Below are 13840 nucleotides of genomic sequence, written 5' to 3' on the forward strand. Positions count from 1 at the left end.
TGGCCTGGATGCCTTTAAAAGGGGATTGGACAAGTTTCTGGAGGAAAAATCCATTACAGGTTACAAGTCATGATGTTTAAGTGAAACCTCCTGATTTTAGAAATGGGCTATGTCAGAAGGCCAGTGCAAGGGAGGGCACCAGGATGCAGGTCTCATTATCTGGTGTGCTCCCTGGGGCATTTGGTGGGCCGCTGTGAGATACAGGAAGCTGGACTAGATGGGCCTATGGCCTGATCCAGTGGGGCTGTTCTTATGTTCTTATGACCTCAGTAAGGGGTAGGGTTAAAGGCCCCTTGGACCCTGTCATTGTCCCAACCTGTGGAGACCCCTTTTTTTTGCAGCTGTTTAACAGTAAAAAGCAAACCAACCATGCTGCATGACTTTTGCTCCTTCCTTCCAAACTCTCATTTGGGAAGGGAGTGGGAAACATATCCATGGAGGACTGTGAACAAGGATATTAGGATTCAATACTCAAGTAGACTAATAATATATAATTCCCACTGAAATACAATAGAATACAGGTTCCATCTCTGGTTACCACCAACCAGAATCTTTGGTTACCACCAACCTAACTTCTGGAGGAAGGGACACCTGGAGAATGTTCTTAGAAAACTGCCCATATAAGATTCAGATGGGTTCCTGCCAGGCTCTGTGGGGGGGGGGGGTTCAGATGATAAATTGTCCCTGGGTCCATGGTCAAAATGGGACCCAGGAGCCAATGGAAGGGGTTCAGAAGTTTCCTGGAATCTCAGCTGGCCTTTTGTAAATTGAAAGATGAAGTCTGGACTGATTGGGAGTCCAGCTTTACCAGGTGAGTAGACCTGCACTCCATAATGGGAAGCCCAGTAGACCTAGGCTCTGGAGACCTTTCCGGCTGTTTCTGCCGTTCCTTTGCCTTATTGTGCCCTCTCTCTGCCCCATTCCACCCATCACCGCTCTTCCATAGCTCTGTTTCACCCATGCTCTGTACTCCTGATAAAATTCCTCTTGATTCTGCACTGTTCACACGTTCCTTAAAGCACAGGAGTCTGAAAGGCAGCTTTCTTTCCTGGAATATTCTCAGTGATGGATCCCAGAGCTCTTTGGGCTAATGTTGCCATTGAATGTTGCTTGGATGCCTGTTTAATGTCCTCCTTTTGGAGCCCCAGGACAGCTGCTTTCAAACAGAGATCTCATCTCAAAGAGGTAGTCTGTTATACTAACAGCTGCAAACAACTCCCAGAATGGGGATGAAGGTAAAATGCATTTCGCTGTGATTTAAAATTCTCATTGTTCTAAACAGTGGCAGGCTCTTGTCTTTCACCCTGAAAGAAGATTTTTCTATCTATATTCATGTTCATCCGCTTTATGTTTTTTTTGGGGGGGTTTTGTTTTAATGAATCACTGAATAGATCAGCAGCCTAAGCTCTCTACACAACTAGGCAATGGCACTGAGAGAATTCTGAGTGCCTCCTAATTATGAGCATTAAGGGGCCAGATGGATACTTGTCCATGGACTAATTACAATTCCATTTGAGATCTATTGCATGGGGGAACTTGTTACTGTATGTCTGACCAGAAACCAGCGGGTTGATTGCAAAGAATATGGTGGGTGTACCTAGTTGGAGAGGGCAAATCTCCTGGTTGTGCAGAACTCCTTGGGTAGCGCTACTTCTGAGCAACTTTGGAATGTCTGTATGTATGTTGACTCTCCTTTTTCCCAGTACATGCTGGGTCTGGGGGTTGGGATTCTCCTTCTCAAAGGAGGAGTTCTAAGTTGTTTTGATGATGAGTTGGTTCAGTGCCAAATCCTATCCAACTTTCCAGTACTGGTGCAGCTGTGCCAATGGGGTGTACACTGCATCCTGTGGTGGGGAGGCAGTCACAGAGGCCTCCTCAAGGTACAGGAACATTTGTTCCCTACATTGGGGCTGCATTTTGGCTGCACTGGTGCTGGAAAGTTGGATAGGATTGGGCCCTCAGAGAGTTAGAACTCAGGGAGTCTGAGCTGCGTCCCGGCTTTGGAACTCAGAGCAAATAAATATAACAACTGAATAACTGCTGTGTGTGGAGTGGATTGTGCCTGCATCAGACAATGGAGAGATGTGCCGTTGCTGCCCAGCATGGCTTCAATGGCAAATGGTACAAGCCGCTTACACAGCATGTTGCGGCATCTTCAATACTTACTACGCCACCCCTTGTAGCTAAGCTACTGGCAAAAGTCCCCCCCCCCCCCCAAAAAAAAAAAAGATCTTAGGGTACAGGTTGAACTATGTCAGGGAAGACAGCCCTTCAAGTTTAGATAGCTATTTAAGCAATTCTTGAAAAAAACATGTTGCACAAAGAGGTACGTGTCTAATTTCTGGCCTCCCATTCTGGGGCCATGGAGATGTCGTATATCATGCAATCTCATAGGCACGTTGACTTTGATAATCCACTCCAGCCATGTCACTGTACTTCAGAGTTTAGCTTTGTAGATTGGTCCTGATTATGGGAGAACATTCAGGACATCCTTTTGCTGTTTGCGTAGATAGCCCTTTGGAGAAATGATGGTTCCCCATTTTGAGGCCTCTCAAGCAAGGATAGAAACGAGTCTTGCAATGCCTTTAAGTGGAAGATGGGCTGAATGGGTTCATTAAGGCAGCAGTCCTCCTATGCACACTTCCTTGGGAGGAAGTCCAATTAAATTCAGTGAGGCTTCCTTCTGAGTAAACAAGCGTGGTAAGAGGAGAAGTGGCTGGCGTAGCTACAGCAACTCCACTTTGGATTTACCTGACCCATCACAGTCCATATAGTTGTGTCAAGTATATACGGTAACATCCACTGAGCACTAGAAGCCATGACATGACTTATCAGGCAATTTTGAGACAAGGGCTGTTTCCATTTGTTTCTGAAAAGCAATAAGAGGTAGAGGTGATGAAAGAAATGAGGTGAAGGGGAAAAGCAAAAACAAAAAGTATGAGCGCTTTTAACACACATACACACTGACCTGCAGTCTTTAACATCTTGAAAAGTGATTGCTTTGGCCTCTTGTTGTAGGATGTGGTGTCCTGTCACACCCCAAATGTTCTGTCACCTTCCATGGCTATTTAGACATCCTGCAATGCAGCTCAACACCACCCTATGGGTAGACAAAGCCACCTGCAGACTCACAATTCTTTATTTCGCCTGACCCATCATCACCCTAGTGTCTCTACCCATTCATATAGTTCCTGCTTGTTAGCATGATGGCCTGCAACTGTTACCCTGCAGATGCCTGATCTCGTCTGATCTTGGAAGCTAAGCGGGGTCAGGCCTGGTTAGTGCTTGGATGGGAGACTGCCTGGGAATACCAGGTGCTGTAGGCTTATACCATAGTCTTTCGAGACTGAAGGTTGCCAACCACCACTGCTGGAATAGAAAGATGCAAATTTCAAAACCATCAGGCAAGGAAACTATGATCTGAAATAATACCCCAGTGGTCCTTCTAGATTTCTGCAGTGCTGTATTGAGATAATGTTTAAACCTGCCTGATCGTTGAGATCTGTTTCTGACACTCTTCTTTGAGTGTCCCCACCTCTGCAGATGAAATGAGTGGTGACACTTCCGGGCAATTTCTGTGGTTCTCCCCTCTCCCACACAGTCTGTGGGAGATTTGTCAGGCACATTTGCAAAGCATTGGCATTATTAATATTTAGAACCAAGGCTAATACTTTTTATTAATTTTCTAAAACTCTTATAAATAGTTCCTTTTGCCTTTTATAAGAACAGCCCCACTGGATCAGGCCATAGGCCCATCTAGTCCAGCTTCCTGTATCTCACAGCGGCCCACCAAATGCCCCAGGGAGCACACCAGATAACAAGAGACCTCATCCTTGTGCCCTCCCTTGCATCTGGCATTCTGACATAACCCATTTCTAAAATCAGGAGGTTGCGCATACACATCATGGCTTGTACCCCATAATGGATTTTTCCTCCAGAAACTTGTCCAATCCCCTTTTAAAGGCGTCTAGGCTAGACGCCAGCACCACATCCTGTGGCAAGGAGTTCCACAGACCGACCACACGCTGAGTAAAGAAATATTTTCTTTTGTCTGTCCTAACCCGCCCAACACTCAATTTTAGTGGATGTCCCCTGGTTCTGGTATTATGTGAGAGTGTAAAGAGCATCTCCCTATCCACTCTGTCCATCCCCTGCATAATTTTGTATGTCTCAATCATGTCCCCCCTCAGGCGTCTCTTTTCTAGGCTGAAGAGGCCCAAACGCCGTAGCCTTTCCTCATAAGGAAGGTGCCCCAGCCCAGTAATCACCTTAGTCGCTCTCTTTTGCACATTTTCCATTTCCACTATGTCTTTTTTGAGATACGGCGACCAGAACTGGACACAATACTCCAGGTGTGGCCTTACCATAGATTTGTACAACGGCATTATAATACTAGCCGTTTTGTTCTCAATACCCTTCCTAATGATCCCAAGCATAGAATTGGCCTTCTTCACTGCCGCCGCACATCGGGTCCACACTTTCATCGACCTGTCCACCACCACCCCAAGATCTTTCTCCTGATCTGTCACAGACAGCTCAGAACCCATCAGCCTATATCTAAAGTTTTGATTTTTTGCCCCAATGTGCATGACTTTACACTTACTGACATTGAAGCGCATCTGCCATTTTGCTGCCCATTCTGCCAGTCTGGAGAGATCCTTCTGGAGCTCCTCACAATCACTTCTGGTCTTTACCACTTGGAAAAGTTTGGTGTCGTCTGCAAACTTAGCCACTTCACTGCTCAACCCTGTCTCCAGGTCATTTATGAAGAGATTGAAAAGCACCGGTCCCAGGACAGATCCTTGGGGCACACCGCTTTTCACCTCTCTCCATTGTGAAAATTGCCCATTGACACCCACTCTCTGTTTCCTGGCCTCCAACCAGTTCTCAATCCATGAGAGGACCTGTCCTCTAATTCCCTGACTGTGGAGTTTTTTCAGTAGCCTTTGGTGAGGGACCATGTCAAACGCCTTCTCAAAGTCCAGATATATAATGTCCATGGGTTCTCTCACATCCACATGCCTGTTGACCTTTTCAAAGAATTCTATAAGGTTCGTGAGGCAAGACTTACCCTTACAGAAGCCATGTTGACTCTCCCTCAGCAAGACCTGTTCATCTTTTAGTGAATGCCTGGGTCTTATTGACTGAGAGCCCAATCCTAGGCATGTCTACTCAGAAGTAAATCTCATTATAGTCAGTGGGGTTTACTCCCAGGTAAGTGTGGATAGGATTGCAGCCTTTGGTCTGTTGCTTATTGCTTGTTTTCTTGATATTGTGATTCTATGGTTTTATTTTTTATTTTTGTTAATATTGTAAGCTGCAGTGTGGACTCTTAAGATGACTCAGACAACCATAAAATTCAGCAAACATGTCCAAATGGTTTCTCCAGGCTTAATTTTTGCATCAGGGCCTATTATTATTATTATTATTATTATTATTATTATTATTATTATTATTATTATTATTATTATTATTATACTTTATTTTTACCCCGTCTTTCTCCCTGAAGGGACTCAAGGAGGCTTACAAAACAAGGTTTCTTCTTGTTGGCATCCTTCAGTCTCGGAAGACTATGGTATCGCGCTCTGAATGGTGGTTCAGGAACAGAGTGTCCTCTCCAGTGCGCGAAGCCTGGATAAAGTAGATATGGAGGATAGACTGTTACCCATGCAGCAAATCCCCCTTCTCCACGACACTGAAATGGTCAAATGGAAAGGCAGAAGCCAATACAGTTGGTTCCAGCGGCGCTGCAGGAGTTGCCAGAACGTGACTGTGTTCAGCCATGAACTACCTCAGGGACTCCGGCTCCGGATTTTGCCTCAAGGTTGACTCCTGAAGCCTTTTCCATAATGGATGTAGCCACAAGGCAGTGGAGGTTTGGGATCAGAGTTTTCCTTCTCTCAGATGAGCTGCCTTCCCAGGTTGACGAGTCCCATCTACCCGGTGGCTGTTTAGTCGCCTCTTACGACAAGTACAGCCAAACTGAGGGCCTATTCTTATCCCCAGCCCTAAAAACATAATTTAAAAGCAGATAAAACATAACATGTCTATAGCCCAGGTCTAAGTCCCCAACCACATGAAGCGAGATTCTGATTTGATTCTAGGACAACTCCTACACTATGGCTATCTCCTAAAACGCTACAAGTGGTTTCATCCTGCTAGCTGAGTAAGGTTGTACCTTTCAAATCAATTTAGCAGGGGGAAAGTAACTGTCCCTCTTCACCCAAACACAGCATCTTTTCTTCTAGCTGTTTGCTCTGGTCTCTTCAGCATCTTTTGTACAGCATGAACCCCTTTGAAATAGGAAAATATTTATTTTGCTATGTAAACCATTTTGTGAACTTTTGAAAATTGGTGCATAATTATTTTTTTTAAAAATAAAAATGATACCAAGTGCATCATTCTTCATGCTGAATGGTGTGGCTGATGTGATATTATGGAATTCTATCACAACAACATGTATCTTTCCTGGCAGTGATAGAACTGGTGGCCTTAGGAGTGCTCCACAACTTCATAGCTTGTGTTCATGATGGGAACGATAATGAAAACCTTGTTGGGGGGGGCATGTGATTCAATACAGGGTAAACAACCTAGCATTATGGAAAGTGCTCCACTGAAGGAGTTGAACATATAAAGTTGCTGCATTGTCTGAGTCAGACTTTTGGTCTATCCAGCTCAATGTTCTGAACACTGACTGGTAGGAGTTTTAGAGTGGTATTTCAAAGCCTTACCTGGCTATACCAGGAGCAAATCTGGAACCTTCTATGTGCCATAGGAAGTGACAGGCCCATTGCATTCTGGACAACAGTGGCCTGGTCAAATGTGTCCCAATATTGGACATTTGTTTACCTCCTTTTTGAATCCTAGACATTTGTGTCCCAATATAGGTATATTTATATTAGATGTACTTTTTTATTTTTAAAATGTAAAGGTAGGATTATGGTTAGGCCTGGGATAAGAGGCTTAGGATGTATAACATGGGGTGTGTTACCTAGCTATAATTGTTTGTTGCCCAGTTATAGTGGGATGCAAATGACACACACACACACACAAAACAGATGTGACTCAGATGTGTCTAGGGATGTCAATGCCTGGCACACATTTGACCAGGACACATGTGTCCTGGCTGTAAATCCCCTGGTACCACTATAGGATGATCGACCCCTGAGTTGCACTCTGTCCCTAATTCTCATCCACAGAAATCATGCATAAATTCAAGAATAACTTGGCAATTGTCAAGGAAGATGAGAGTTCTTAGTTCAAAAGAATGAAAAAAAACCCACTTGTCAGTAAGGGCCTCTCCTTTCCATATTATTCTTACAAACATCTACTCATTAAGGAGGATTATTTTGCCTTTTCTTTTTTCAAACATCAAACGTCTCAAGGTCTCTAAAATATTAAGGTGCATGCCTAGGGTACCTCAGGGTAAATCTGTCCCTGAGTAATCCTAGCAAACACACTGGAACTACTCTGGAATAAATGAGGTGATGAATTTGCAACTTAATGAGTAAAAAAAGAAATCCTGCTTGCGCCCCTCTCCCTCCTCCCTTGGGATAGCAGCAAACACCAAAGGCAAAACAAATTATTTTTTATATTTGCAGCACTCTTTTCCTTTTTTTGTCTTGCTAGATGTACACCCAGCTTTGAACTACCCTGTGTAATTAAGAATCCCAAAGGAAGGATTATCAAATCCTAATAAGGCACTGCTTTTGGTTTCCACTACATCACTTCATTTCCTGTGGATTAGGTATGTATTCTGCCTTTGTCACTGAGGTCTTCATGTCCCTTGCAAGTCCTTTTTAGGCCTCTGCCCTTAATTTCGTAAACTTTTCACCCTCATTAAATTGGATTCCTTCTCCCTCCCTCCCCAACATCTGAAGAGCTTTTTTTCAATATGATTTTTTTTTTTTGGGGGGGGGGGGGAAGTCTGTGATTTTTAGTTTCAGGAAATAAAACCATCCCCTGGTTTTTGATAGCTAGATCTTTCTGAACTCCCTATTAATAAATGCATTTCTTTTCAAAGATTATATATAAAAAGCTGCAAATTCTTCTGATGTGTTAAACAGCCTTTCCGCTCATCATCTGAAATCTATCTCTAGCTGAAGTTTAGGTCTCTTTCTCTATTAATTACACAACCTTAAAGAAATATCTGTTAAAGAGACATAAATTCTGAATAAGTCCACACCGTATGGCAACTTGTATTTTTTAAATGGTATCAGACATGGAAGCAGCACTCCTGCAAAGACAAGGGTGACAGGTGCTAAATCTTTTCCTATTTGCCAGGCACAGTCTCTGTTTTCTGGTTCCTTTCCCTGGAAAATCACTATCTATTTTGTCCCTGTTTTTGCCTTCTTGGAAGATCTTGTGTGATGGACAGTGTTGGTTCTGGGTCTGAGGAACCCTTTGCAAAGTTCCCAGTGTGCCTGTCTCCCTTGTGAATGTCCTTCAAAGTTCAATATGAGGTAGGCTTCCACTTGCACACAGGGAGAAGAGCAGGAGGAGGCAGTGATATTGATATACCCTCTCCTCCATTCTTCCTGTCCCCAAATGGGAGATTGCCCCCGGAGATCTCCACGAAGATGGAAGAATGCCTGGGAGAGAACTTCCATTTCTGGGTGGGACAGCCTGGAGAGGTGGCAAGAGAGTGACCCTCTCAGCCAAGAAAGTTGTGTTGTTGTGACTAAATGGGGCAATGCAAGAACTGGGAGTAGATCCTCCCATGTCTCATGGGCCCTCAACGACTGCCTGAGGAGAACACTGTCATAGCGATGGATATAAACTAAATTCAGTTTGTCCTGGTGAGTGGGCAACCTTCAGTCTCGAAAGACTATGGTATAAGCCTATAGCACCCAGTAGTCCCAGGCAGTCTCCCATCCAAATACTAACCAGGCCTGACCCTGCTTAGCTTCCGAGATCAGACGAGATCGGGCATGTGCAGGATAACTGTTACTGCTACTAAGACTGCAATCCACTTACCTGGGAGTGAGTCTCATTAAACCCAATGGGACTTATTTCTGAGTAGACATGCATAGGATTGCCTTACTTCCCTATTTCTAAGAAATATGGCCTAGAAAATTATGGACCCAGAAAATTACTTTTTTTTTTTCCTTTTCCCCATCCTGCAGTGTGTGTGTGAGTATATACATGTGTACACTATGTGAAAGATGGGGCCTACTCTCAGTTCTAGCCAACCTCCTCCTTTTCCTTCCTATGTTATATACAGAGGTGGGTGAAAACAGTGATAGTAAAATAAAAACACTTAACACTGCTTTCTGCACTTCTCATTTTTGTGAAAAAAGAAAACAAAAAAACCCCCAGAAATCTGCAAAAAAGAAAACTGTTTTATTTGGTTTATTTGGTTTTTATTTATTATTTAATGGGGGCTGTATGGGTAATGACGGTGGCTGCATCTGCAGACCCTATACCACCTATATCACCTACCTAGTACACTTTTGAAGTGATTATAATTTATAATTATAATGCAAATTTTGATAAACACATGTAACACCGCTTTCTGCACTTCTAACTTTGGAAAACACTGGAATCCATGGAAAAATAAAAGTTTTCACCCATTTCTAGTTCTACAATGAGTTAGGTGATGCTGATTTAATTTGGGGATGTCTGAGAGGTCTTGGCACTTTCTTATGAAGGAAGGACCTGTGAGGTAGTGGCCATTTTTTAACCCACATTGATGCTGTATCCCAGGGTCAAGCAGCTACTAAAGATGGTGCCTGCCTTGAGGCAGCTATGCATTGTAGCCCTGGCACTTTGAACAGTGTTGTCACGACGTCACATGACACCATGGAGGAACAGGGGTGCAAAACCACCAGTGCTTCCTCCTCCAGGGAGAACCTGGAAGCAACTGCAGTTGCACTCCTTGTAGGAGTCACTGCTGGGCTCTCACCAAAGGAGGAGGTGCTTTCTGCAGTGCTGTTGCCCCCCTGTTCCTTCTCCTGCAGAAGCTCCCCTTTGAAAGAGAAGGAAAGGTGGTGTGAAGCCACCAGTTTTTGTTGGCAACCTTCAGTCTTGAAAGACTCTGGTATCGCGCTCTGAATGGTGGTTCTGGAACAGCATCTAGTGTGGCTGAAAAGGCCGATTCGGGAGTGACAATCCCTTCCACACTGGGAGCAAGTGCAGTCTGTCCCTGGTCTGTCTCCCTGGCTATGGGCCTTCCTTCTTTGCCTCTTTGCCTCAGTCTGTTGGCCAAGTGTCTCTTCAAACTGGGAAAGGCCATGCTGCACAGCCTGCCTCCAAGCGGGCCGCTCAGAGGCCAGGGTTTCTCATCTGTTGAGGTCCACTCCTAAGGCCTTCAGATCCCTCTTGCAGATGTCCTTGTATCGCAGCTGTGGTCTACCTGTAGGGTGCTTTCCTTGCACGAGTTCTCCATAGAGGAGATCCTTTGGGATCTGGCCATCATCCATTCTCACGACATGACCGAGCCAATGCAGGCGTCTCTGTTTCAGCAGTGCATACATGCTAGGGATTCCAGCACGTTCCAGGACTGTGTTGTTTGGAACCACCAGTACCTCCTCCTTAACAAGGGCGGAGCCTGACGGGCAGTCATGCACCCCCTCCTTTGGCGTACTGCCTGCGGCAGGTGCCCCTCAGGCTTCACCCGAGTTATGCCTCTGGTTGCAGTCCTAGAGGTGATAAACAAGTTTGAGTAGATTTTTTTTTTTAATTAAAGAAAGTAAACAAATGGGTTTTTAGAAACTAATTGGGACCCTCTGAATGGGCCAAAATAAATAGAACGGTAGCACTCAAATTGAAAGGAGCTCTCGAATAAACTTCTTTGTGCATATGGACCCCAGTTGTGTATGAGGATGAAGAAGATTCATTTCTTCAAGTGTCGCTTTGATGAGCCCTGCAAAGCTGGAAGTAGGAACTGCTGCCTTATCATTGTAGCCTAAGGACCACATTTATCCCACTAAAAATGCTTTTTAAAAATTGTAATTAAAACTACCTGAGAATAAGTGGGGGGGGGGGGGTCCATCCTTTGGCTAAGACATCTCACTCAAGGGGAAATTAAGCAAAGAGTCTACCTTTTATTTTATTTTTGTTCCCCCAGGGAGTTGGCAGAAAGGGAAATGAATCAGAAAGAGGGGAAATGATATTCAATATTTCCTTAACCAAAGCACTTGAAAGAACCCGACATGCGGAAAGGGCACTCCCAATTTATTATGATAACAGAAGCCCAGTGATACTAATGAAATGGCAATCTGATCAAACACAATGGGCTATTTCTGGCGAGAATGCTGGCTTGGCTGTAGGCAGAATAATAGAAATTGAAATGTAAGGGAAGGGCCATTGTATTCCTAATCTTGCTATTGTCCCTACCTAATAATTAGATCTGATGAGGAAAGCAAAGTGGAGGGACACTTTGCTAGGCAGGTCTCAAAGATACAGGCACAGAGAGGGCTTTTGGGAATCCATAACAGGGAAGATTTCAGCTGGAGTGGTGGCAGAGTTCACCATGCTGGGCATTGATTGAAGGCTCACATCCATCAGAAGGATTCCATGGCTCTGAACTGCCCAGTGCTGGTGGGTGCAATGGTATGAGCTGGTCATGCCATGTCTGAACTTGGCACCCCATTTAAAGGGGTGTATCCCCCATAGGCCATCATCCATTCTCACGACATGACCCAGCCAACGCAGGCGTCTCTGTTTCAGCAGTGCATACATGCTAGGGATTTCAGCACGTTCCAGGACTGTGTTGTTTGGAACTTTGTCCTGCCAGGTGATGCCGAGGATGCGTCGGAGGCAGCGCATGTGGAAAGCGTTCAGTTTCCTCTCCTGTTGTGAGCGAAGAGTCCATGACTCGCTGCAGTACAGAAGTGTACTCAGGACGCAAGCTCTGTAGACCTGGATCTTGGTATGTTCTGTCAGCTTCTTGTTGGACCAGACTCTCTTTGTGAGTCTGGAAAACGTGGTAGCTGCTTTACCGATGCGTTTGTTTAGCTCGGTATCGAGAGAAAGAGTGTCGGAGATCGTTGAGCCAAGGTATACAAAGTCATGGACAACCTCCAGTTCATGCACAGAGATTGTAACGCAGGGAGGTGAGTCCACATCCTGAACCATGACCTGTGTCATGTTGTGTCAAACAGAGATGCCTGCGTTGGCTCGGTCATGTCGTGAGAATGGATGATGGCCGGATCCCAAAGGATCTCCTCTATGGAGAACTCGTGCAAGGAAAGTGCCCCACAGGTAGACCACAGCTGTGATACAAGGACATTTGCAAGAGGGATCTGAAGGCCTTAGGAGTGGACCTCAACAAGTGGGAAACTCTGGCCTCTGAGCGGCCCGCTTGGAGGCAGGCTGTGCAGCATGGCCTTTCCCAGTTTGAAGAGACACTTGGCCAACAGACTGAGGCAAAGAGGCAAAGAAGGAAGGCCCATAGCCAGGGAGACAGACCAGGGACAGACTGCACTTGCTCCCGTTGTGGAAGAGATTGTCACTCCCGAATCGGCCTTTTCAGCCACACTAGACGCTGTTCCAGAACCACCATTCAGAGCGCGATAACATAGTCTTTCGAGACTGAAGGTTGCCAACACATCCCTCATAGGCACCTGTACTATCCTAGACCTCTAAGTGATGCTTTTATTGGATGGGAGGGGGGAGGAAGAGCTGCCACTGGTAAGTTTATGGGGGATCAGCACAGGACTTTGCTGTGAGGCATCCGGTACCCTGGCAAAGACACTTGATTTGGGAGTAGTTGGGCCTTTGACCTGACCCGATGGGGCTCTTCATGTGTTCTTACGAAAATCGGAGAGAGCAACTCATACATGCCAAGATCATGACCATACTCAATGGATAAATAGATCTCTTTGTTTCTGTCCCATCCCATCGACTCCTTGCATGGTTCAAGCTTCTTGTATCACACAGTGGCCCAACAGATGATACTTGCATCCTGTTGCCATTCCCTTGCATCTGGTATTCTGAGGTAGCCTATTTCTAAAACCAGGACGTTGCATATACCCATCACAGTCTGCATCCTGTGATGGACTTTTCTTCTAGAAACCTGTCCAATCCCCTTTGAAAGCCATCTCGGCCAGGTGCCATTACCACATCCTGTGGCAAGGAGTTCCACAGATTAATTACATAAAGAAATATTTTATTTTCTTTAAAACACGCTTCTTTTACTAATATTTAATATTTAACTAATATCTGACATCAATAGTAATATTATTTTACTAATATTTTCTTTATGTCTGCATAATCATGATGGTCTTCAAAGGCCTGATCTATATATGCATGCCTGTGTCTGGTGCCACTCAGCTGCAATGAGCTTTTCCAGTGCTGGAGAACCTGAAGATAAAGGCAGGAATTCTCTTCCCTTCTTGATTGATGGGCAGGGACTGGTGGTGATTTTGGCTAATGCGCAGTCTCGGTGGTTACTACTGCCAATGAGAATAATCAAATTTTGGCCAGTCCTTATCTGTAGAACTCTACAGGTAAGTCACAGAAGCTTGGACCAATCCATTTAACAGTCACAACAGGCATGATTTAGGAAAGGGGTCCTTAGGGCTCCCAGCTTCTCCCAGTGTTTTCCAACTTCATCAGTCCTTCCAATCAAACATTGCCTATATTTCTGTTTTATAATGGAGCCAGGTGGGTTACATTAGAGAAACTCAGCACAGTTTCGCCAGTACAGAGTTCTGCTCCTTAATGCCGCACACATATGCTTGATGGATAGCTGTGGCATCCCTCTATTTGTACAGCCAAAAACAATTCTACCTTGAGTGATGAAGACAGACATGGAACGCAGCACAGAGGAGGATTCACTGTGGGTGCAAGGTGTGAGCACAGGGGGTGGGTGGAGAGGGGGCTTTTCTATGCAAAA

At 44.9% G+C, this 13840-nt stretch overlaps 1 pseudogene; it reads left to right on the forward strand.

Moving 5' to 3' along the window:
• Positions 1 to 3209: 3209 nt before the first annotated feature.
• Positions 3210 to 3326, forward strand: LOC136662816 (5S ribosomal RNA; annotated as a pseudogene).
• Positions 3327 to 13840: the final 10514 nt, after the last annotated feature.

The sequence above is a fragment of the Tiliqua scincoides genome, chromosome 11 (genome assembly GCF_035046505.1).
Source record: "Tiliqua scincoides isolate rTilSci1 chromosome 11, rTilSci1.hap2, whole genome shotgun sequence".
NCBI lineage: Eukaryota > Metazoa > Chordata > Lepidosauria > Squamata > Scincidae > Tiliqua > Tiliqua scincoides.